At 40.9% G+C, this 25,656-nt stretch overlaps 1 protein-coding gene and 1 pseudogene across 1 annotated transcript in view; both read right to left on the bottom strand.

The window, feature by feature from the left end:
- Nucleotides 1-25,656, bottom strand: part of HS3ST4 (heparan sulfate-glucosamine 3-sulfotransferase 4) — a 421,555-nt gene that overhangs the window by 372,435 nt on the left and 23,464 nt on the right. The gene's annotated exons all lie outside the window — the stretch shown is intronic.
- Nucleotides 9,806-9,923, bottom strand: LOC133104584 (5S ribosomal RNA; annotated as a pseudogene).

Here is a 25,656-nt window from a genome sequence, read left to right as displayed (position 1 = left end):
AGTGGTGTGCTGAATTGGGCGATTGGGATTGACATGTATACACTGATGTGTATAAAATTGATGACTAATAAGAACCTGCAGTATAAACAAACAAACAAAACAACTAATACTAAACTTTCATTGGGTTATTTGTATGGAAATATGTTAATATAAATGTTTCAGACATTACATGAAATTTCTAAAAATCTTATATGTTCTGGTATAATGTTATAAGTCATAATCCTAGTTATTACTTTAAAATGTATACCTCAGAAATAACTAATTTTCTTGTCAACTGCATTATTATGAACTTTCATCCAATCTTTAACCGTGGTCATTTTTAAGTCTTTTGTCATTTACAGACAGTTCTGGGTGTACTCTGATGCTTTTGTAAATATGTTCCTATAAAAGGGTTTCATCTTCAGGAAATTCATGGAAAAGACTCTGACAAGTACAGGTTTCTGGTACCTGACTGTACTGCTGAACTGAATGAATAAGCATTTTCAGAACTCTAATGAAAAACTGATGAGCTCATAAAAGTGCTAACAAAAGATCAAGATGAAAAAAAAATTAATTACATGGGACTGAGTGAACTGATGAGGATGAGTATAATTTTTGTGACTTTCTGGTTGAATTTAAAAAAAGAAAAAATCCCACAAGAACTCAGAGGCAAAGAATATACAAATCAATTTTCACTGCAAAGTAAAGGAGCTGTTGCAGTGGAGGATTACTGGACTGAATGTCAATATTATGACATAGTATGAGTGTGTTTCATGTTTGGTAATTGCAATCATTGTTGCTTTTGTTGTGGTCATCCATGTACAATGCTTGGTGTCAGTCTATTTATCTCTTGTAAAAATAAAATACAGTGTGTGTGAAAAAAAAAAATGTTCAAGCATAAGGATGTTCTTTCCAATAAATGTGAAATTTAAAAATTCTACATGTAAAAGTACCATCATGGTTTAATTAGCAATGCTCTATTCCTAGTGATCCTAAGAGTAAGAGTGCACACTATAGATTCGAGGAAATCTGAGAACCTTTACTGAATATCCAGCCGGTGCCAGGAATTTTATATGTGCTATACAGCAAGTAATCTCACAGCAGCAGTCTAAAATCCACAGGATGAACTCCACTTCACAGACATTAATAAGTAACTTCACGTGGCACAGTTTCTTTTCTCACTTCAAATGAACCATGTCCAATATTTAAAGGGCCAAGGTCACTCTGCAGGGACATGATGACCAAGAGTGGTCCCATCCTCAAAGACATGGTCTTCCAACATTGTTCTGGATCATCGCTCCCATCAGCCTCCTCACTCTGCCTTCGCAATAGTTCATGTTAAGCATCAACTTGACTGGGCTAAGGGATGCCCAGATAGCTGGTAAAACATGATTTCTGGGTGTGTCTGTGAGGGGGTTTCCAGAAGAGATTAGTATTTGAATCAGTAGACTGAGCAAAGAAGATCCACTCTCACCAGTGTGGGTGGGCATCATGCATTCTTTTGAGGACCGGAATAGAACAGAAAGATGGAAGAAGGGCAAATTTGCTCTCTCTGCTTGAGCTGGGACGCCCACCTTCTCCTGCCCTCAGACATTGGTACTCCTGGTTCTTGGGCCTTCGGACTCGGAATAAATTACATACCACCAGCTTTCCTGGTTCCCCGCCTTGCAGACGGCAGATCATGGGACTTCTTGGCCTCTGTAATCACATGAACCAATTCCTATGATAAATTAATATCTTTCTATAGATGATGGATATAGATATAGATACAGATATAGGTGTAGATATAGAAATGGGTTCTGTTTCTCTGGAGAACCCTAATACAGTCTTGGAAAACATCCTTTGACCTCTGCTCAGACACCATGGGGAGGCCCATCTGGAGGCCACTCAGAGGCATGAAGGGATGAAACCTGCCCTAGGACAGATGGAGAGGGATTCGTGAGAAGTGCTGCAAAGTTGGATGGAACCTGATGAAAAAAATTAAACTGTTGCAAGATCTTAGGCAAAGAATTTGGCCCATCAGAGTCTCTCTGCCTAGGTTTTATTCTTCCATCTTCTAGTAATTAGTACCCCAACTTCCCTTCGGGGAACATCCCTCCTTCTTCTCAGTCTGTGTTGTTCGGTGCAGGATGCCTCCAGCCTAGCTACAGGGATGGCAGGAGACCCGGGTCTGTGCCATTAGGTTCACAGTGATTGGTTCAGGGATGGGTACATAGCCCAATCAGGGCCAGTGAGAATCAGCCTTGGGACTTCTGCCGCATTCCCTCTCCTCTGCTATGGGCGGGCCATCGGAAAGTAAGCCTGGAGCTACTGGCAGCCACCACATAGAGGAGGCCTGCCTGAGAACAAAGCCAGCGCAGAACAGAGCAAAGCAAAGACGCAGAGACAGACAGAGCCCAGATGGTTTTGAATCCCTGGGTCCAGCTTTGCCTTAAACCTCTACACAAAGTTAGATTTTTCAGTTAGTTAAGCAAATCAATTCCTTTCTTGGGGAAGGATAATGTCACTTGCAACAGACAGAGCCCTCACTTACAAACATTATACAGGTATCCTCCATTTTCTAAAGTTTGCTTTAGTCCACTTTGCTTTTACAAAATACCTACATTAGTATCTATTTTCGCTAACTGAAAGAAATCTGAAGAGGATTTTCACTGTTACGAAAAAAAGGTGAAAAGCAAAAACAGCGTTCAGGGCTTGTTTTGCAGCAAGTCCAGCCGTTACAGAGGCAGGGCACACCCCCTGCAGCAGGAGTGGCATCACCCAGCACCTTCCCCAGGAACCACACCCAGCATCTGGGCATCAAGCCGCCACAGCCCTGAAATGTGTCTGTGAGCACCTGTGCTTTATCTCCATTTATTTTGTGTATCTGTGAGCAAGATGTGTCCTAAGGTAATTGCTTCTTCGCTTTACGCCATTTCAGCTTACAAAATGTTTCATGCTCTACTTTCGGATAGCAGGGGAATCCTGTACACTACTATATCCTGTAGTGCTGATGACTTAAATGTTCAGGCAGGTGGACTGCGTCGGCCTCTTATCCAAGCTTTGAATGAGACTTTTTCTACAAGAGTGTAAGTGGCAGGCGGCCAAGGTCTTCCATGCACAGACACCAGAAGTATACTCATTTCAATACCCTAGGAAATCAATGACACTGCCAAAGGTTTTCTAGATCAAAGCCTCGTTCAGAATTCACAAGGCACACTCCACTGTAGACAGGACTCCTGGTAGGGTCAGCCTCCCATAGCCTGGCGTGAGTGTCCCAGGGGAATAATGTAAGATGCACAAGAAAACTCTATTGGGCCAATGTAGCTATTGGTCCCCTCATCACTCCCATAATAAAGCCTGAAATCCCCACCATCAGGTGCCCCCTTTAGTTTCTAGTGCTCTCTTGCTCTCTCTCTCTCTCTCCAAGGCTTCTGTTGGGATACATTTGTGTCACACAGGAGGGATCACCTGAATTGACTAGCTCATCTGTCCAGATCACACAGGTCTGCTCATTACACCAGCTGCAGCCTCCTAGGGGAATCAGAAAGGCCTGGGATTGTTGGCTTGTTTATGGCTCCACTGCACTGTAAATTCCTTAAGGGGGAGGAATTGTGTCTTTCCTGGGCTCCACTGTATACCCAGCACCTCACTTAGTGCCTGGAACACAAGCACACAATCAATATGTATTGGATAAACGGTCGATGGTAGACAGCCCTGGGGCTGGGAGTTAGGGCCTGGTTTCCGGTCCTAGCTCTGCCCCAAGTCTACACGTTTATTCATGCTCCTCTAGGGGCCTGGGTCCTCATTCCAAATGAGGATGTGGACCTCTGAGATCTAGGATCAAATCCAGGAGTGCTGCACAGCTGGGTTTGTTTGGCCCATCTTGCGATTTTACACTTTTGTAACAATCTAAAAAACTGGGAAATTTCGTATAAAAATTCAGATCTCTGGTTTTTCTTTCATAATGGAAGCTTTGGCAACTTTGAGTACACACTGCACATGGCGGCGAAGGGCCAGAAAATAGTAAGGGCTGCACCACTGAATGGAGCCTAAAATCGCCCACCCTCCACAGTCCCAATGTGGTCCCTGCACCAAGGCCAAAGGTCAGCTATTTATGATCACATGACTCTGTTTCTTTTCTTTTAGGAAATAAATGTCTATAAAGATAGACCGAGAGGGTCATGTTTTAAAAAACATTTAGAGAGAGCACATTCCTTTGTAGGAGTGAACTTAATCCCCACATAGTTAATAATACATCCATCACCCATGCAGCATCACTAGATGCCAGGTGCCATTCTAAGCACACTACCTTTATTTCACCCATTCAGTCCTAGATACTATGACTATCCAAATTTTTAAAAAGAAGAAACGGAGAAACAGGTTCAGTAATTTGTCCAAGATAACACAGCCAGTGAGCAGCCTCTAAGCCTGGAACTCAGGCAGCCTGCATGCACCTATCACACGCCACTGCCACATGCTTTTGAGCTGAAAGAACTCAGCCTAACTCACGCCCAGACTTTTGCACTCACCTATTAACCAATTTAGTCTCCTCTGCTTCCCCACCCTTTTTCAGAAAGGGAAACTGAGACCCACAGATGAGAAGTAAGTTTTTTTTCCCCAAAAAATTCATTAAAAAATTTGGGACAGGACAAAGGCCAGAAACCAAGCCAACCAACTTCCAGCACTGCTCTTTTTTCTAACACCAGGATGTTTAATCCTGGAGCCTAGACTGGAGATAAATTCTTATGCAGCTTCTTTAGGAACCAAGAGACCTGAGTCATTTTAAAGAGTCCCACTCACTACCTTGTCAAATGTGATGCTACATAACCAGGCTTGAGGCTCAGATACCCGAGGAAACAAGCCCAAATCCAGAGGGGTGTCCAGTGTTGGCTTGTGCATGGGTGTGTCCTGGCAGACAGGTGACTCCCAGTGAACTCCTGGCACCCTGCACCAAGATGCTTGAGAAAGGGGAATATGTAACAAATCCAGTTATCTGACCCCAGGCTCAAGATGGAAAGAGTCAAGATGACTCAGAGGAACAATAACCAAAGATACTAAGAGTGCATCTCACATCACCAATTTATTGGCACTTCTAAAATAGTAAGATGCATGTGCTTCCATCTTGATAATCTCTAAAATATGCCATCCACTGTTCCCATTTCCCCATATCCTGGAGCAAGAGGGAGCCTAGGCAAAAGGTTCTAGAAATCCTCTACATGAGGTGGATCTCAGAGACTGTCTTATTGGGAAGGCACCTTTCATCTATAAATCTACAAGGTAGATATGGAGCGCCTTTGCTCACTATCAATTTAGTATCAGAATGTATTATTTTTACTCTGATTACTGATGTTAGCAACAATGGATGTTGCCATTTTTTAAATTTTATTTTATATTATAGTTGATTTACAATGTTATTTTAATTTCAGGTGTACAGCAAAGTGATTCATTTATACACATACACACATCTATTCTTTTCCAGATTACTTCCCATATAGGTTATTACAGAATACTAAGTAGAGTTTCCTGTGCTATACAGTAGGTCCTTGTTGATTATCTATTTTATATATAGTAGTGTGTATCTGTTAATCCCAAACTCCTATTTATCCCTCCCCACCACGTTTCCTCTTTGGTAACCATAAGTTTGTTTTCGAAGTCTGTGAGTCTATTTCTGTTTTCTAAGTTCATTTGTATCATTTTTTTTAGATTCCACATATAAGTGATATCATATGATATTTGTCTTTCTCTGTCTTCACTTAGTATGATAATCTCTAGGTCCATCCATGTTGCTGCAAATAGCATTATTGCATTCATTTTTATGGCTGGGTAATATTCCATTGTCTATATATACCACATCTTCTTCAGCCATTCCTCTGTCGATGGACATCTAGGTTGTGGACGTTGCCATTACATGGCTGTGTACTACGTGCTAAGCACAGTGTGGAAAGCCTTACTTGCTCTAACCTACTAATCAGCATAACTATGCCATGAAGTAGGTACTACTGTTACCCTCCTGTAACTGATGAGGAAACAGACAGTCTGAAGGGTTAGATGACATGCCCCAAGTTCCACAGCTAGGAAGCAGCAGGAGCAAGGTCAGCAATTAAAACACAGGGCTTCCAGTAACCCACGCAACCCTACCTCCTTCCAGAAATCTAATTGGTCCTATTCAAGTAGTGGGATGTTTTTAGAGTTCTGTTGTTCAACCAGTCAAGACAGCATGAGCTTATCACCAAAACCCATTTCTTAAGACCGCTTCAGGGTGTCAAGAGCTCCACGGGGGGGGGCTTCCCTGGTGGCACAGTGGTTGAGAGTCTGCCTGCCAATGCAGGGGACACAGGTTCGAGCCTTGGTCTGGGAAGATCCCACATGCCGCGGAGCAACTAGGCCCGTGAGCCACAACTACTGAGCCTGCACGTCTGGAGCCTGTGCTCCGCAACGAGAGGCCGCAATAGTGAGAGGCCCGCGCACCGCGATGAAGAGTGGCCCCCGCTTGCCGCAACTAGAGAGAGCCCTCGCACAGAAACGAAGACCCAACACAGCCAAAAATAAATAAATAAATAAGTAAATTAAAAAAAAAAAAAAAAAAAGAGCTCCATGGGGTCACCCAGGCTCTACCCATCCACTGTGACACCCAGAATGCCAGCTGAAAGTCAATGGGTATCACTGTGAATAGCTGGGGGGAAAAAAAAGCTTGTTGCTCTCCAGTGCTTGTTAGCATGAAAATAATCATGCATTTCCTACTGTTTGGGTGGCAGTTACAAGGGTCAGCCAAAGAGATGGCATAACAATGTGGTTCACCAAATGAGTCATCAGGATGAGAATATCAATTTATTTGAGCAGACATGTGTTGAGAGAATTCAACCAATGTAAAAAGGTAGCTGATTTAAACTGCCTCCAAAAAGTACCACCTACTTGACAATCTCTCCTAACGCTCATCTGGTGCCCCGGGTTTGCGGGGCAGGAAAAGGGGTGAAAGAAAGGAAGGTAGAGGGAAAAGCTACAGTATTTGCTTTAGAATATTTGTTTTAAAGACGTAAGTTTCAAAAATGGAAAGCCTACTCCAGTTACTTTGACTGAAACTTGCTCCCTGGAATCCTAAGAGAGGGCAGGCCACCTCTAGTCACATCCCTTGTGGGTCCTGCAATATTTCCACCCCAATCTTGCATCAGGAGAGGCCAAGTGAAAATGCAGCAATATGATAAAATGGCTCCTTTGCAAACATTATGAAAAGATTTATCCTTCCAAGGTAGAGTCTAACCAAATGGTTTGCTCACTGTGGGACAGCGAAGAGATGAAAGCAAGTCTTCAGATTTGCATATAGTATAAGAAAGCATCTTTATTTTCCCATCAGCTTGCACTTGCCTGACCTAGAGTCTGTGCTGGTGTGGGAGTGTGCACTAAAGGGTTTACTCAGCAGGCTTGGGGTCCCCAAACCTTGCACACTCCAAAGAAAAGACTGACCCTTGACCATGCCCTGGCAGATAAACTCTGAACCCTTGGAATACCCTACCTGATAAGAGTATCTTTGTATACCTGAGACAGTGGACCACGCCAAACAGTTTATGCTAACACTGTGATTGACAGTGAACAGCTGTTTTTGTTTGCCTGGGGCCCTGAGCCATGCCAAATCAGTTGGACCTTTAGAAGGGCAGATCCTGGAGGCTGAGCTATAAGGTCATCAGTCGGGCACTCCACGCCTAGGTGACTGGTCGCCAGTACAATTCCTGGACACCAAGTCTCGGTGAGCTTCCCTGGTTGGTAACACTTAGCACATGTCACTGTTGTTGGGAGAATTAGTGCTGTCTGTGCAACTCCACTGGGAGAACACAACTGCAAGCTTGGGTCTGGTTTCTCCTGGACTCTACCCTCTATGTCTTTTTCCTTTGTTGATTTTAATGTGCATCCTTTCCTGACGGGGAGTATAACATCTTTTCTGAGTTCTGTGAGTCCTGTATGAAAATCATCAAACAGGAAGATGGTTTTGGAGATACCCAACCCAGGCAGGGAGGGAGAGAGGGGGAAAGGAGGGAGGGAGGCAGGAAGAAAGAAAGAAAGAAAGGAAGAGAGGGAGAGAGGGATGGAAGGAAGGAGAAAGGGAGGAAGGGAGGAAGGGAGGAAGGGAGGAAGGGAGGGAGGGAGGGAGGGAAGGGGGAGGGAGGGAAGGAATAAAATGAAGCAAGAAGAAAAAAAGCCAAGGAATTGTTCTAATGCCAAATTTCTTGCTGTTTGGGCTCAAAGTAACAGCAGGAGAGAAAATACCATGTATACAAGAGCCTCGAAAGACACAGAAAACAGATAAAAATCAGAGGCTGCCCCTGCAACACCGAGGGCATCATTGAAGACTCTATCATGCCGTCATTGAGATTGCTTTGTCTAACTGTTTTCCCAGTACAACGACTAACCTCCACCATTGAGAAATCGTAACTATTCCCTTCTGATGAAAACATTCCATTTCAGAAATAAAATAAAACTTTCAAAAGTGATCTGGAAGAGACTTAAATAGATTACAGCATTAAATAATACTTTTCTTTCTTTTTGTGGTCAAACAAGAGAATAAAATGGATTGCTGCCTATTTCTGTACTGCCAGGGCAATTGTACAACCACATTGAATGCTCTGGCAAAGCCGAGGGGATACGCTCCATGCCTGGACCCAATACTAGAAACTCAGGCCTCCATTCATACTCTTAACCCTTCTCAATTCATTGAAAACCACTTCAAGCAAAAATCATCTGAAAGAAATTACCTCTGTGTATTACACCATGAGCAGTGAAAAATGTCCCACCCGAGACTCGATGGTCCCGAAGCAATAAAATTTTTGCTGAAGTGCAAGATGTAATAACTCAAGGAAAAGAAGTCCCCATGACAACAAAAGGGGAAAGGAAATGAGTGACAATCTGAGGCTTCAAGTCCCTCACAATACAAGGCATCACTAATTTGTACTTGGAAATCTGTCTTTGGGATTGAAATCCCAGAAAGTAACTTCCTCTCTATCGTTTCTCTGCCTGCCCAAGTGGTATCGTTAAACCGAACCACACTTCATCAAAAGAGGAAAGAAATCCAGGCACTAGGATGGAACCTGCATCTATTCCACGCTTTCCACATCTCCCAAATCAAAATGATGCAGGTGTGCTATGGAGTTGATAGCAAGAGTGGGATTTTGGAGGGTTCAATACACACACGTGTAGAAGTTGTAGCCAGAGAAGGAAACCACAGGATTTCACACCATGAGACGCCTGGGGTCATTTTCCAAACACTGTTCCATTTCTTTTTTTTTTTTTTTTTATGTTATTTTTATTTTATCACAATAATTTTTTTAAAGGTGGGAAAAGGTATGGTCCAAGAAATAAAAACAGCAATAGTTTCAGAATCGACACATCTTAAATTATACTTGGTCTCTTCTCTAATACATATTATCTGAAGGAACACTGCCAATTAGTGAGTCAAAGTTTTATGCAGGACTTCCCTGGTGGTGCAGTGGTTAAGAATCCGCCTGCCAATGCAGGGGACACGGGTTCGAGCCCTGGCCCGGGGAAGATCCCACATGCTGAGGAGCAACTAAGCCCGTGCGCCACAACTACTGAGCCTGCGCTCTGGAGCCCGAGAGCCACAACTACTGAGCCTGCATGCCACAACTACTGAAGCCCGCGCCTAGAGCCTGTGCTCTGCAACAAGAGAAGCCACCGCAATGAGAAGCCCACGCACCACAACAAAGAATAGCCCCCGCTCGCCACAACTAGAGAAAGCCCGCGCGCAGCAACGAAGACCCAGCACAGCAAAAAATTAATTAATATAATTTTTTTTTTTTTAAGTTTTATGCAATGGTTTGCTTTTTTTGTTTTTTTAAGCCTACAGCACCCGGTATTCCCAGATGGTCTCCCATCCAAGTACTAACCCGGCCTACCCTGCCTAGCCTCTGAGATCAGATGAGATCGGGTGCACTCAGGGTGGTATGGCTGTAGAGTGCAATGGTTTGCTTTTATAAGAGGTGCACTTTTTTTAAATTGAACTATAGTTGATTTATAATATTGTGTTAGTTTCAGGTGTACAGCAAAGTGATTCAGATAGATAGATTGATTGATTCAGGTTATTTTCCATTATAGGTTAATACAAGATATTGGATATAGTTCCCTGTGCTATACAGTAAATCTTTGTTGTTATCTATTTTAATATATAGTAGTACGTATCTGTTAATCCCATACTCCTTATTTATCCCTCTCCCCTCTCCCCTTTGTTTTCTATGTCTGTGAGTCCGTTTTTGTTTTGCAAATAAGTTCATTTGTATTATTTTTTAGATGCCACATATATGTGACATCATATAATAGTTCTCTTTCTCTGTGTCCTATTTCTTTTTCAGGAAAAGATCCCAGGAAAAAACTCCTAATTTCCCTACTGAATTCCTTGGTTTGCTGCTACCAGCCTGGCTGCTCAGTGGGGCCCCATCTCTTCAGACTCTTCCTTCATGCCCCCTCAAAAGCCATAGGACTAAAACTTCTTAAGGGTTTACTAGTTATCAATACTGAGAAGCAGAACACACAAAGAAACACTGGAGATTCTCCTGGAATCTTGGTTTGTACAGCCACTTCCCCACTGAGTCTCTGAGTCCTTATTCCTGAAGGTGTTGTTGCTATGGCCCTCCCGACGCTGCACAGCCCAGATACCTTCTTAATTCCCACTTACACCTTCCTAATAGGAGGTCTCTCCTACCAGAACATCATCATAACAAGAAACAGCTTTCAGTTAGCCAGGAGCTACCAAGGGGCGGCCATCAGGCTAGGCACTTGATATAATTTATCTCCTTTAACCCAATCAACAGCCCTATGACAAAGGTATTATACTTTTTACTTTTTAGATGAAAAAATAAAGTTCAGAGAAGTCAAGCAATTAGCCCAAGGTCACAGAGCTAGGATTTGGCAATCCTGTGATTTGAGCCTGAATATAAATCTACTGAAAATCTAACCAAAACAGAAGAGTAGTTAACTCAGGTGATAAGGGGTGTGAAGTGTATAATGCACATTCCCAGGGTCTCCACATGGAGCCAAACCTCCTCTCTTCAAGCTCACCCCATTGTTTCCATGAGGTCTGTAATGCTGAAGTCAGATATACTGACTTTATCATAGTAAAGTGTGTGGACCAGAGGGCAGACAGCAGAAGCAAGAAGAACTACAATCGTGCAGCCTGTGGAACAAAAACCACATTCACAGAAAGATAGACAAGATGAAAAGGCAGAGGGCTATGTACCAGATGAAGGAACAAGATAAAACCCCAGAAAAACAACTAAATGAAGTGCAGATAGGCAACCTTCCAGAAAAAGAATTCAGAATAATGATAGTGAAGATGATCCAGGACCTCGGAAAAACAATGGAGGCAAAGATCGAGAAGATGCAAGAAACGTTTAACACAGACCTAGAAGAATTAAAGAACAAACAAACAGAGATGAACAATACAATAACTGAAATGAAAACTACACTAGAAGGAATCAATAGGAGAATAACTGAGGCAGAAGAACGGATAAGTGACCTGCAAGACAGAATGGTGGAATTCACTGCTACAGAACAGACTAAAGAAAAAAGAATGAAAAGAAATGAAGACAGCCTAAGAGACCTCTGGGACAACATTAAACATAACAACATTCACATTATAGGGGTCCCAGAAGGAGAAGAGAGAGAGAAAGGACCCGAGAAAATATTTGAAGAGAGTATAGTAGAAAACTTCCCCAACATGGGAAAGGAAATAGCCACCCAAGTCCAGGAAGCGCAGAGAGTCCCATACAGGATAATCCCAAGGAGAAACACACCGAGACACATAGTAATCAAAGTGGCAAAAATTAAAGACAAAGAAAAATTACTGAAAGCAGCAAGGGAAAAATGACAAATAATATACAGGGGAACTCCCATAAGGTTAACAGCTGATTTCTCAGCAGAAACTCTACAAGCCACAGGGAGTGGCATGACATATTTAAAGTGATGAAATGGAAGAACCTACAACCAAGATTACTCTACCAGCAAGGATCTCATTCGGATTCGATGCAGAAATCAAAAGCTTTACAGACAGGCAAAAGCTAAGAGAATTCAGCACCACCAAACCAGCTCTACAACAAATGCTAAAGGAACTTCTCTAAGTGTTCTTAGAGAAGAAACACAAGAGAAGAAAAGGACCTACAAAAACAAACCCAAAACAATTAAGAAAATGGTAACAGGAACATACATATCGATAATTACCTTAAACATGAATGGATTAAATGCTCCAATCAAAAGACAGAGGCTCGCTGAATGGATACAAAAACAAGACCCATATATATGCTGTCTACAAGAGACCCACTTCAGACCTAGGGACACATACAGACTGAAAGTGAGGGGATGGAAAAAGATATTCCATGCAAATGGAAATCAAAAGAAAGCTGGAGTAGCAATACTCATATCAGATAAAATAGACTTTAAAATAAAGAATGTTACAAAAGACAAGGAAGGGCACTACATAATGATCAAGGGATCAATCCAAGAAGAAGATTAACAATTATAAACATAGGAGCACCTCAATATATAAGGCAAATGCTAACAGCTATAAAAGAGGAAATCAACAGTGACACAGCAACAGTGGGGGACTTTAACACCTCACTTACACCAATGGACAGATCATCCAAAATGAAAATAAATAAGGAAACACAAGCTTTGAATGACACAAAAGACCAGATAGATTTAATTGATATTTATAGGACAGTCCATCCAAAAACAGCAGATTACACTTTCTTCTCAAATGTGCACGGAACATTCTCCAGGATAGATCACATCTTGGGTCACAAATCAAGCCTCAGTAAATTTAAGAAAATTGAAATCATATCAAGCATCTTTTCTGACCACAATGCTATGAGATTTGAAATCAATTACAGGGGAAAAAATGTAAAAAACACAAACACATGGAGGCTAAACAATACATTACTAAGTAACCAAGAGATCACTGAAGAAATCAAAGAAGAAATCAAAAAATACCTAGAGACAAATGACAATGAAAGCACTATGATACAAAACCTATGGGATGCAGCAAAAGCAGTTCTAAGAGGGAAGTTTATACCTATACAAGCCTACCTCAAGAAACAAGAAAAATCTCAAATAAACAATCTAACCCTACACCTAAAGGAACTAGAGAAAGAAGAACAAACAAAACCCAAAGTTAGTAGAAGGAAAGAAATCATAAAGATCAGAGCAAAAATAAATGAAATAGAAAGATGAAAACAATAGCAAAGATCAATAAAACTAAAAGCTGGTTCTTTAAGAAGATAAACAAAACTGATAAACCATTAGCCAGACTCATCAAGAAAAAGAGGGAGAGGACTCAAATCAATAAAATTAGAGATGAAAAAGGGGAAGTTACAACAGACACGGCAGAAATACAAAGCATCTTAAGAGACTACTACAAGCAACTCTATGCCAATAAAATGGACAACCTGGAAGAAATGGACAAATTCGTAGAAAGGTATAACCTCCCAAGACTGAACCAGGAAGAAATAGAAAATATGAACAGACCAATCACAAGCAATGAAATTGAAACTGTGATTAAAACTCTTCCAACAAACAAAAGTCCAGGACCAGATGGCTTCACAGGTGAATTCTATCAAACATTTAGAGAAGAGCTAACACCTATCCTTCTCAAACTCTTCCAAAAAATTGCAGAGGAAGGAACACTCCCAAACTCACTCTATGAGGCCACCATCACCCTGATACCAAAACCAGACAAAGATGTCACAAAAAAAGAAAATTACAGACCAATATCACTGATGACTATAGATGCAAAAATCCTCAACAAAATACTAGCAAACAGAATCCAACAACACATTAAAAGGATCATACACCATGATCAAGTGGGATTTATCCCAGGGATGCAAGGATTCTTAAATATATGCAAATCAATCAATGTGATACACCACATTAACAAATTGAAGAATAAAAACCATATGATCATCTCAATAGATGCAGAAAAAGCTTTTGACAAAATTCAACACCCATTTATGATAAAAACTCTCCAGAAGGTTGGCATAGAGGGAACCTAACTCAACATAATAAAGGCCATATACGATAAACCCACAGCAAACGTCATTCTCAATGATGAAAAACTGAACGCATTTCCTCTAAGATCAGGAACAAGACAAGGATGTCCACTCTCACCACTATTATTCAACATAGTTTTGGAAGTCCTAGCCACGTCAATCAGAGAAGAAAAAGAAATAAAAGGAATACAAATTGGAAAAGAAGAAGTAAAACTCTCACTGTTTGCAGATGACATGATACTATACATAGAGAATCCGAAAGATGCCACCAGGAAACTACTAGAGCTAATCAATGAATTTGGTAAAGTTGCAGGATACAAAATTAATGCACAGAAATCTCTTGCATTCCTATACACTAATGATGAAAAATCTGAAAGAGAAATTAAGGAAACACTCCCATTTACCACTGCAACAAAAAGAATAAAATACCTAGGAATAAACCTACCTAGGGAGACAAAAGACCTGTATGCAGAAAACTATAAGACACTGATGAAAGAAATTAAAGATGATACCAACAGATGGAGAGATATACCATGTTCTTGGATTGGAAGAATCAATATTGTGAAAATGACTATACTACCCAAAGCAATCTACAGATTCAATGCAATCCCTATCCAATTACCAATGGCATTTTTTACTGAACTAGAACAAGAAACCTTAAAATTTGTATGGAGACACAAAAGACCCCGAATAGCCAAAGCAGTCTTGAGCGAAAAAAACGGAGCTGGAGGAATCAGACTCCCTGACTTCAGACTATATTACAAAGCTACAGTAATCAAGACAGTATGGTACTGGCACAAAAACAGAAACACAGATCAATGGAACAAGAGAGAAAACCCAGAGATAAACCCACATATCTATGGTCAACTAATCTATGACAAAGGAGGCAAGGATATACAATGGAGAAAAGACAGTCTCTTCAATAAGTGGTGCTGGGAAAACTGGACAGCTACATGTAAAAGAATGAAATTAGAACACTCCCTAACACCATACACAAAAAAAACTCAAAATGGATTAGAGACCTAAATGTAAGACTGGACACTATAAAACTCTTAGAGGAAAACATAGGAAGAACACTCTTTGACATAAATCACAACAAGATCTTTTTTGACCCACCTCCTAGAGTAATGGAAATAAAAACAAAATTAAACAAATGGGACGTAATGAAACTTCAAAGCTTTTGCACAGCAAAGGAAACCATAAACAAGACGAAAAGACAACCCTCAGAATGGGAGAAAATATTTGCAAACGAATCAACGGACAAAGGATTAATCTCCAAAATATATAAACAGCTCATGCAGCTCAATATTTAAAAAACAAACAACCCAATCCAAAAATGGGCAGAAGACCTGAATAGACATTTCTCCAAAGAAGACATACAGATGGCCAAGAAGCACGTGAAAAGCTGCTCAACATCACTAATTATTAGAGAAATGCAAATCAAAACTACAGTGAGGTATCACCTCACACCACTTAGAATGGGCATCATCCGAAAATCTACAAACAACAAATGCTGGAGAGGGTGTGGAAAAAGGGAACCCTTTTGCACTGTTGGTGGGAATGTAAATTGATACAGCCACTATGGAGAACAGTATGGAGGTTCCTTAAAAAAACTAAAAATAGAATTACCATATGACCCAGCAATCCCACTACTGGGCATATACCAGAGAAAACCATAATTCAAAAAGATACATGCACCCCAATGTTCATTGCAGCACTATTTACAATACCCAGGTAATGGAAGCAACCTAAATGCCCATCGACAGCCGAATGGATAAAGAAGATGTGATACATATATACAATGGAACATTAGTCAGCCATAAAAAGGAACGAAATTGGGTCATCTGTAGAGGCGTGGATGAATTTCACACAGAGTGAAGTACGTCAGAAAGAGAAAAACAAATATCGCATATTAACGCATGTATGTGGAACCTAGAAAAATGGTACAGGTGAGCCGGTTTGCAGGGCAGAAATAGAGACACAGATGTAGAGAACAAACATATGGACACCAAGGGGGGAAAGCAGCGGAGGGGGGTGGTGGTGCTGTGATGAATTGGGAGATTGGGATTGACATATATACACTAATATGTATAAAATGGATAACTAATAAGAACCTGCTGTATAAAAAAGTAAATTAAATAAATTAATTAAATAAATAAAGTGTGTGCACGGGCATCTGGATGCGCACATGTGTTTTTTGCCAGTTACAGTCTTCCACAAAACACTTGAATGATCAGCAAGCCAAGAAGCCAATCATAACTCTAGTCATGAGGTGTACCAACTGGCATAATTCAGCTTTGAAGAGGCTCCCTCTAAATGGATTAAGTATGATTGAATGATACGGGTTCTCCCGGGGTGTAAACGGGGTGGTAGTGTACAGGCATTCTGGGAAGTGGAGTTAATTCTTTCCAAGTGTCTATTCGATCCCCAAGGGATCTCCTCCACCCTGGGAGGACTCAGCTCAAAATTCTCAATCGGGGGAGGGAGGGAGGGGGAAGGGATGGATTGGGAGTTTGGGATTAGTAGGTGCAAACTATTATATATAGAATGGATAACCAACAAGGACCTACTGTATAGCACAGGGAACCATATTCAAAATCCTGTGATAAACCATAATGGAAAAGAGCATGAAAAAGAATGTGTATATGTGTATAACTGAATCACTCTGCTGTACAGTAGAATTTAACACAACATTGTAAATCAACTATACTTCAATAAAATAAATTTTTAAAAAAATTCTCAATCAGAAACAACACAGTGTCAATATAAGACAGTTGAGGTGTTTTCTGATGGGTATTTTTCTAAAATACCTTAGACACTTGCTAATCTTTACTTTTTTCCATTATCTATTTTAATTGAAGTAATACACTCAGAGGATTTTAGAAAAAGAGACATGCACGCTGTCAAGGATTTATACTAGACGCCTCTCTGCAGCCTGTTTTTTCTCATCAACAACAGATCTTGGGAGTTTTTTCCACGGCTATATGCACAGTGCTGTCTCGTTCTTTTAAACAACTGCATTGTATTACTTCTGTGGGTAAGCCATAACTTACACAACCAGTCTCGTACTGAGGTACACTTAGGTGGCTTCCAATCTTTTGCCATGAAAAATAAAACAGCTCGTACACACCTTTTTGCTGGACAACTAAGATTTCTCCAAACTGAACACAGAGTAGTGCTGTTCTCAACGCAGGCACATAGCTGTTCTTACAGAGATGCTATGATCCAACTCAAAAGTAAGGATAACAACTAAGACATAAACTGGACCAACAGCAAGCAGGGACATCTGAAACAAAATCTGTCCTGCAAACTGCACAATGCATGGTTACCGCATCTATACTCTTTCTGAGAGAATCAGAGGATCCATGGCCAAGGACAATGGAAAGATCCACAGGACCTAAAGAGCACTGCGCAATGTTTAAAATAAGCACTTCTGGGCTTCCCTGGTGGCGCAGTGGTTGAGAATCCACCTGCCAATGCAGGGGACACGGGTTCGAGCCCTGGTCTGGGAAGATCCCACATGCCGCGGAGCGGCTGGGCCCCATGAGCCACAATTACTGAGCCTGCGCGTCTGGAGCCTGTGCTCCGCAACAAGAGAGGCCGCGACAGTGAGAGGCCCGCGCACCGCGATGAAGAGTGGCCCCCGCTCGCCGCAACTAGAGAAAGCCCTCGCACAGAAACGAAGACCCAACACAGCCATAAATAAATAAATAAATAAATAAAAATTTAAAGAGTTCTATTTGCATTTTAAAAGAATAAAAAAATAAAATAAGCACTTCTTTTTGGCGGTGTACAAGAGAAATATAAATGCTAACCCTCACCTGCACAGCACACCGCATGGCACGTGAACATAATACAGTTTAGACACAACAGCGATCTTCAGTCACAGAGCAGACTTCCATCACTGCCAAAACTATTTCTCCCCTCACTGTTGAACGCTGCTGTGAACTTCATCTGTGACTGAGATTCTAAGATAACTCAAAGAATGTAGTTTTTACGTGTGAGGGCAGGGAGAACTGGGCATCCCCAGACACAGCTAGCAAGAGTGTAAATATTTATACAAGCTTCCTGGAGGGAAATTCAGCAATGTGTACCAAAAGCTTTAAAATCATGCTCGCCGCTCACCTTTTGACCCAGTAATTATATGCCCATGTATGCCCTGGAATTCATCCTAAGAAACTCTGTGTGTGTGTGTGTTTTCTGTACCCATTCGTTCACTGCAATGTTTTAGGACCAGAGAAACACTGGAAGCAATGTAAACGTCCACCTGTAGGGTATCAGTTAAATACATTATAATGTATTCATACCATACAATGAAAACTACACAGCCAATAAAATTCATGTGTTAAAGGAGTAGTTTGCAAGCTGTGGGTCACAAATCGTTAATGAGTCATGAAACCAGTTTTTGTGGGCCACGGACAGCTTTTTAAATAGAAGAATATCAGAGTGTATCACACAAAGTAAGTGTCAGTATGGTTTCATGAAACTTTTTTAAATGCATGTGTGTTTATTCTGGGTCAGTATATAAAATGTACTTCTTACTTTAGGATATAGTAAAAAAAAAAAAACAAAAAAACTGAAAACCACTGTGGCAACAGAATATTCACAGTATGGAAATATGTCAACATTCTACATTTAAGTGGGGGGGAAAACAGGTTAAAAATTATATAGTATAATCCCAAATTTGAGATAATACCAACAATCAAATATGTATGTGTGTATGTGCACAGAAAAGAAACATCCTCTGGATAGTAGTATTATGGGTGAAGGTAATTTTTCTCTATTTTCCCTACATGCTTCTGGTATTTTTCTAAATTTCCTATAATTTCTGCTTATTATGTTAATAAGCAGAAAATAAACAGAGGCTCTTTTCAAATATGGTTTTGGTAAGTATGTTAAGTATTTTAAGATGCTCCAAAAATGAGTCAAGGGTGACAATAAATGAATGAGGTGACCAGGCAATCATTCCATCCTCTGACACCCTCCTATGAAAAATCTTCTTTCAGAAATGTTGCATACCAACACATTGGGACAAGCAGCATGGTCCTATAAGAAGGTGCACAGGAAAAGTAAAATAATAGTAGTTCAGAATTGAAAGTATTCTTATTCTGTATCACAGAGTATACACAAGTGACTGTTGTCTCTATTAAAAAAGAAAGGAGGGAGGGAAGGTACAGAAATAATGGAAGGGAAGAGTGAAAAGAAAAGAAAGTACCAAAAATATCTGATATGTTAAAAAAAAAAAGACAGAGAGAGAAAGAAAGCTTGTCTTTAATACAAAGCAGCAAAAAAATTGGACAAAGCTTTCATTTTATGACTAGAGGTTTCAGCCAGCAAATATTGTCCTGAAGTTATTAAATTTTAAAATGCCCAGGAACTCAATAAACCCTTTTTAAATTCATAATGAGTTAATGAAGTGGCCAATGGCCTGACCTCTTTTCAAGCTGGATGAGGGATTTGATGAGTCAGTGCTGATTCAGGTTCAGGTGATCACTTCACTGTTAGGAAAACATTGTTACATTTTTTTTTCTGAGGAAGGGGCTTTAGTATGGAAGCATAATCATTAGTGATGCTATTTAATCTTCTGCTTCACCTCAGTGGTACCCCAGTGAGGCACCTAACTAATGAAATTACTCAGTGTTAAACAAGGAAATGGCAGCTTTTCTGTATGAATTCCATTTCTTCACTTTCCAAATCTTTCTCAACTAGAGATGAGACCCTGTCCTCAAAATGTTTATATTCTGTTGGGGGAGACAATGGCAACTCCTGGATTTCTATTTAAGTAGGTGATGTAGAGGTTTAGGCGGCTTGGAAGAGAATGCTTGCTGATGGAAATGATTGGTGATAAGACTTAAAACCACCCTTCCTATTGCCACCCAGAGGAAACATAAATAACAAGATACGAAGAATATTGGGAAAAGAGTGTGCTAACTCAGGAAGAGTAAAATCACTTCTCGGCTGAAGGAGAAAAGCATTTGAACCTCACCAGTTATATTTTGGGAATAAAAGGTATAAAATTGTTAGACAGATGGACAAACCCATCCTTTTGGATGCTACTGTGAAAATTTGGAGCCAAACTAAGGTTGATCACATATGATTTCCAAAGAGTGTATTGGTCAAATTTATATCACTTTTTTGAAATCTTCTGATTTATTTGTGTATCCCTAGCATCTTGCAAAGCACTGGGGAGAGCAGACAGTTATAAAGTAATTATCCAGTATTAGATAAATACAGTTGCTTGATTTTTTAGTGGAATCCAATAAGGATTGGAGGAAAGAAACATAGATGCCTAAGGAGAACAACTGGTATACCAAAGGCACATGGATTAATTTGTCTATACTGACAGATAACTGACTTCTCATTTTAAAAAATCTCCACATTATCTGCTTTGCTTTATTAGTATTTATTTTCCAGAGCTTTACATGTGTATCTCATTTAATCCTTGTAACTAACCTGTAAAGTACATACTATTAATATCTCCATTTTACAGATGAGGAAACTGAGTCACAGACCACTTTAGTAACTCATTCAAGGCCACACAACCAGCAGGTCCCACAGCCCATACTCATAGCCAAGCAGTTGGCTCCAAAGCCCATGTTACCCTAGTGCCCCCTATTTCCGAAGCACTCTAAACATTTGGCAGATGGTATCTTATTCTTTCTTCCAAAACCACTTGAAATAGCTTGTTAAAATACTGTGACCTTCCCCAAGTCACTGTATGCCCTTGCTGGGTATTGTCTGCGAGACCAAGGTAATTTCCCACAAGGCCAGCTTTATTCCTCACTAGCTGAAAAGCAAAGCAAATGAAACAAAAGAAAAGGAACATGAGGGGTTCTTTGGGCACACTGTGTGTTGGACGTGAACAAATAAAATGGTTTTAATAAAGGGATGGCAAGTGAGAACATGTATCAGTCACCTGGTACCTGGGTAGACCAGATAACCCTCCTCATGGAGTCTCAGAGACATGAAGGAGGAAGTGCCCTTAAGTCCTGGGTTTTGTACCTTCCGAGATCCGATAGAGGTCTGCAAGTCTTCATGAAAACAATTTGCATTGTAGGGTGCCGAAGGTAGCAGGCTAATTTTAGGGTGGAGTTGGCTGGTTAGTTTTATTCTCCAAAAAGTCTGGTATGTCAACCCACTCCCAGTAGAGTCCCCCTGACAGTTATCTAATAAAACTCGAGTTTCCCACTGCCAAAACATAATGCTGACAGCAAAGGGTCTTTCTTTAGCATTGAAGAAAACTGAGTGCATTAAGGAAATCTGGTCACAAAAGAACAAGGAGACGTATAAAAGCTCCCCCACGTCTCCCATGCCTTCCTTCCAGCTTGATGTTTCTTGTCAAGAGAAGGAAAACTCTCAGTATACATATGCATTTGAATCGTAAAACAAATCCACCCAGTACTTTTGCAGAAAAAGAGAGAAATAAAAAGAGGCTCCAGGACAAACATCTAAGTAAAAAATATAAAGTGCTTTTACCCCCTCATCTCACAATGTGCCTGTCTCTTCCACTCTCCTCTTGCACTGAGCAGTGCGTACACTTTACGGAGAATGCCAGCTATAACCCAACAGATGTCACTGTGAACATGGAGGAGGAGATGGCCAGAAACAGCCTCTCAAGGGTTGTCTGCACAAAAATACACTGACCGGCTTTGATTTTCAGTGCCACGGTCAACTAGACCAGCCCACGTGTGAGTACAGGAACTTGTTCCTGCTGTAACCTGAGTCAGGCGAGCTGGGAACGCTAATTCATTTAGATGAGATCTGTGAAAAGTATTGCTTTGGGTGAAAGAAGGGTATCTCATTGCTATGCAGACATGTATTATCAGGGGGAAGAAAAGCAAAAAAGACTAAGGTTGGCCCATATAAGATAGTCCTTCGAGGCAACCCTCAATCCAGAACGTGAGTGTGCCTCAGGGATCAGCACGGTTAGACTGCAGTTAACCCCTCCTCTGTAATAATCCACACTGAAGTCACGTTTAAAGAGAAGAGTCATGTCATTTCAGCATCAGATGTGTATATATCACATCTCTCTCCTCCAAGCCTTCACATATTCTGTTCCTTATGCCCAACACCCTTCCCTCGCCATTGACCCTTAGCTTAAATGGCTAACCCCTACAAGTCCCCTACTTCTCAGCTTAGGTGTCACTCCCCTTGTTTTATCTACAAATGTGCCTGGCAGATAGTAGTGAATGAACAGATTTTTTAGAATAAATGAATAGGACCCATTTGTGGCCAGTGGGTGTAGAGGAAATATACCAGGGTCTTCCAGAAGGAATTTTCTCCCTAATGAAAGGCAAGAGCTGCCTGAAGAATAAGCCTTTTTGTCACTTTTCCTCCCTTCCCTCTTTGCATACTCTCATGCAAGAATATAATACCTAAAGCTGCAGCAGCCATCTTCGGATCACGATGTAACAACCCACAGTTCAAAATCCAACAGGCTAACATGGCAGAATGGAAGGATGTAAACAGCTTGAACCCTTCATAGCCTGGTAAACTGCTGACTCTATCCTGGAACCACCCATCTGGATTTCTTGCTAAGTGAAATCTAAATATCCTAAGTCACTGTTCATTAGGTTTTCTCTCGCTTACAGCCAAAAGCATCCAGACTGACATATTCTGCACTTATTAACCTAAATTGTGATTGGCATTTGCTTGTCTGTCTTCCCACCTAGACCGTGAGTTCCAGAAGGATGAAAGTGTCTTGTTGTTTATCTTCTTCCTGGCATACAGCAAAGAATGGGATGCCTTAAACATCCGTTAAACGAGAGACTCATTTCCCTCACACCTGCCTCCCCCAGTTCCCAAGAACTAAAACTCGAAGCTGACCCATTTCTATCTTTCTGAACCTTTAGAGGTATCTTTGATGTTAGATCTGGCACCTCTCAGTTCTCAGAACGCTATGACACATCTTAAAAAGTCAACTCTTTTTCAAGCTTTCTCTAAGTCAAATGGATATTTTTCAGACTTCAATTTAGAAAATCTCTTAGTGACATTCAACATGGTCGATCACTCCTTCCTTTTTAAAATCCTTAGTGCCATAAAACTGATTTGCTTTCTTTTTTATTGAAGTAATACTGATTTACAGAATGGAAGAAAATATTAGCAAATGATAAGACTGACACGGGGTTAATCTCCAAAATATACAAGCAGCTCACACAGTTCAATATAAGAAAAACCCAAACAACCCAATCAAAAAAAAATGGGCAGAAGACCTGAATAGATATTTTTCTAAAGAAGACATACAAATGGCTAACAAGAACAAGAAAAGATGCTCAATATCGCTAATTATGAGAGAAATGCAAATCAAAACAACAATGAGATATCACCTCACACCTGTCAGAATGGCTATCATCAAAAAGTCTACAAATAACAACTGTTGGCAAGGATGTGGAGAAAAGGGAGCTCTGTGCACTGTTGGTGGGAATGTAAATTGGTGCAGCCACCATGGAAAAACAGTATGGAAATTCCTCAAAACAATAAAAAATAGAACTATCATATGATCCAGCAATTCTGCTCCTGGGTATATACCCAGAAAAAACAAACACACTAATTCAAAAAGATACATGCACCCCAATGTTCTTAGCAGCACTATTCACAACTGCTTTCTTATTGTCCTCTACACTTTTCTCTTTTACAAGCTCATCTTTATGTACTCTGCACCCCCAATTTCAAAGCCTAATTCTAAGCCTTCCTTTCTTGCCACCATACACTTGCTCACAATCATCACTGACCACGGCTTCAATTATCACTTTATGTTGATAAGTCCCCAAGTTATATCTCCTAGCCCTGTCCTCTTCTCTGAGCTCAGCTACATACATCTAACTACCTATTTGATATATATATATCAAATATATATATGTATAGTCTCAAAACAATATATATATAAACATATATATAAATAAATAATATATATATGTCTCAAAACCATCTGAAATTCAACATTTTTGAAACTGAACTTATTATCCTCCCTGACTCATCAGCATCCAGATGAAGGTATCAGAAACCTACCTCAAGCTGACTTAGGGCACTAAAGGAAATGTATTGGCTCAAGGAACCAGAAAGCTCTTGGACAGAGCTGGTCTCAGGCATGCATGAATTCAGGAATTTAAACAACAAAATAAGGTCTCTCTTGCCATCTCTCATCTCTATTAATCTCCATCTAACTCCTTTCTCTCTCACTGCACACCAGCTTTCTCCATAGGTAGGAAACATCTCCATAGGTAGAAGCATCTGTAGGACTCCATCCTTCCTGCTCCAAGACCCCAAAGGCAAGCCCCCTTTGCCTTCACCTCCAACATCCCACAAAAAAGAATCTCACTATGCAAACCTCGGTCACTAAGCCAATGCCAGTTACAGCCAGGGGAGGTGGGTTTTCCTGAAGGGAAATCTAACCCAAAATCATATGATTGGATTAACAGTTCTTCAACAAAAGAGAGCACAGGGTTTGCTGGACAAGTTAACTGAGTAGATGTCCTGCAACTACCCCAAGCCAGCTCTTCTCCTTGTGGTCACTGTCTTGGTAAGTAAAGCCATCCTTCTCCCATCCACTTACACAAGCCAGAAACCCAGGAGTTCCTGAAGACTTCCCTCGCTCTCATCCCCCAAAGGCAAGCGAGCACCATATCCTTTCAATTTTGCCTCCCAAATGTCATTCAACATCATCCACTTCTTTCCATCCTCACTGCCATCTCCCTAGTCTAAGCCACCAGAAACTTCTCCTAGACTATTTTAAGAACCTCCTGCAGGTACTTACTCTCCTCTCCCCAGTCCATTTCCTACGTAGCAACCAGGCTGATCATTTCCAAGTGTGCACCTGACCCTGTTCCTTGTCTGTTGAAACAATTAGACAGCCCTCCATCTCTCTGAGGATAAAACCCCACATCTTTAACATGTCCTGCAATTCCCCATAGCTATCTTCTCTCCAGTTCCATTCTAAGCCACGCCTCTCTCTCTTACTGAGTTCCAGCACCGTGGGTCTTTAGTTCTTCCAACATGCCAGCCGTCTTCCTGACATGGGGTCTTTACATGTGCTGTTCCCTCTGCTTGGATTGCTACCCTCCCCAACATACACACACACACACACACACACACACACACACACTTTCACCTCCTACTCAACCTTCAGATCTCTTCTCAAATGCCACTTATTTAGGAGAGTTTCCTCAACTCTCCAAACCTCTAATAGGTTACAGCTCTTGCTAGATGTTCAAACTGCACCCCCTTCATTATAGTCTCTTACAGCCCTGGATACTGTTCCTTCACAGTATTCATTCATTCTGCTCATGATTTTAACTTTATTTACACTGACTGATTATATCGTTCTTCTCCATTGAAAGACAAGTGCCACAAGCCCAAGAATCAACTGCTTTTACTTACCTTTGTGGCCCCAGCCCCAAGCACAGTGCCTGGCACATTGGGAGGCAATCAATATGGAATGAGAAATAAATGTCTAAATCATTTCTGGAAAGGACAGAGATTAAAAGTACAAGTTGTGGAGTCAAGCAGGTTAAAATCTTGGGCCCACAGGGACTTCCCTGGTGGTCCAGTGGCTAAGACTCCACACCCTCAATGCAGGGGGCCCAGGTTCGGTCCCTGGTCAGGGAACTAAATCTCGCATGTCACAACTACAGGTTCGCATGCTGCAACTAAAGAT

This window comes from Eubalaena glacialis, chromosome 13 (genome assembly GCF_028564815.1).
Source record: "Eubalaena glacialis isolate mEubGla1 chromosome 13, mEubGla1.1.hap2.+ XY, whole genome shotgun sequence".
Lineage (NCBI taxonomy): Eukaryota > Metazoa > Chordata > Mammalia > Artiodactyla > Balaenidae > Eubalaena > Eubalaena glacialis.
This window is presented reverse-complemented; position numbering and strand designations above follow the sequence as displayed.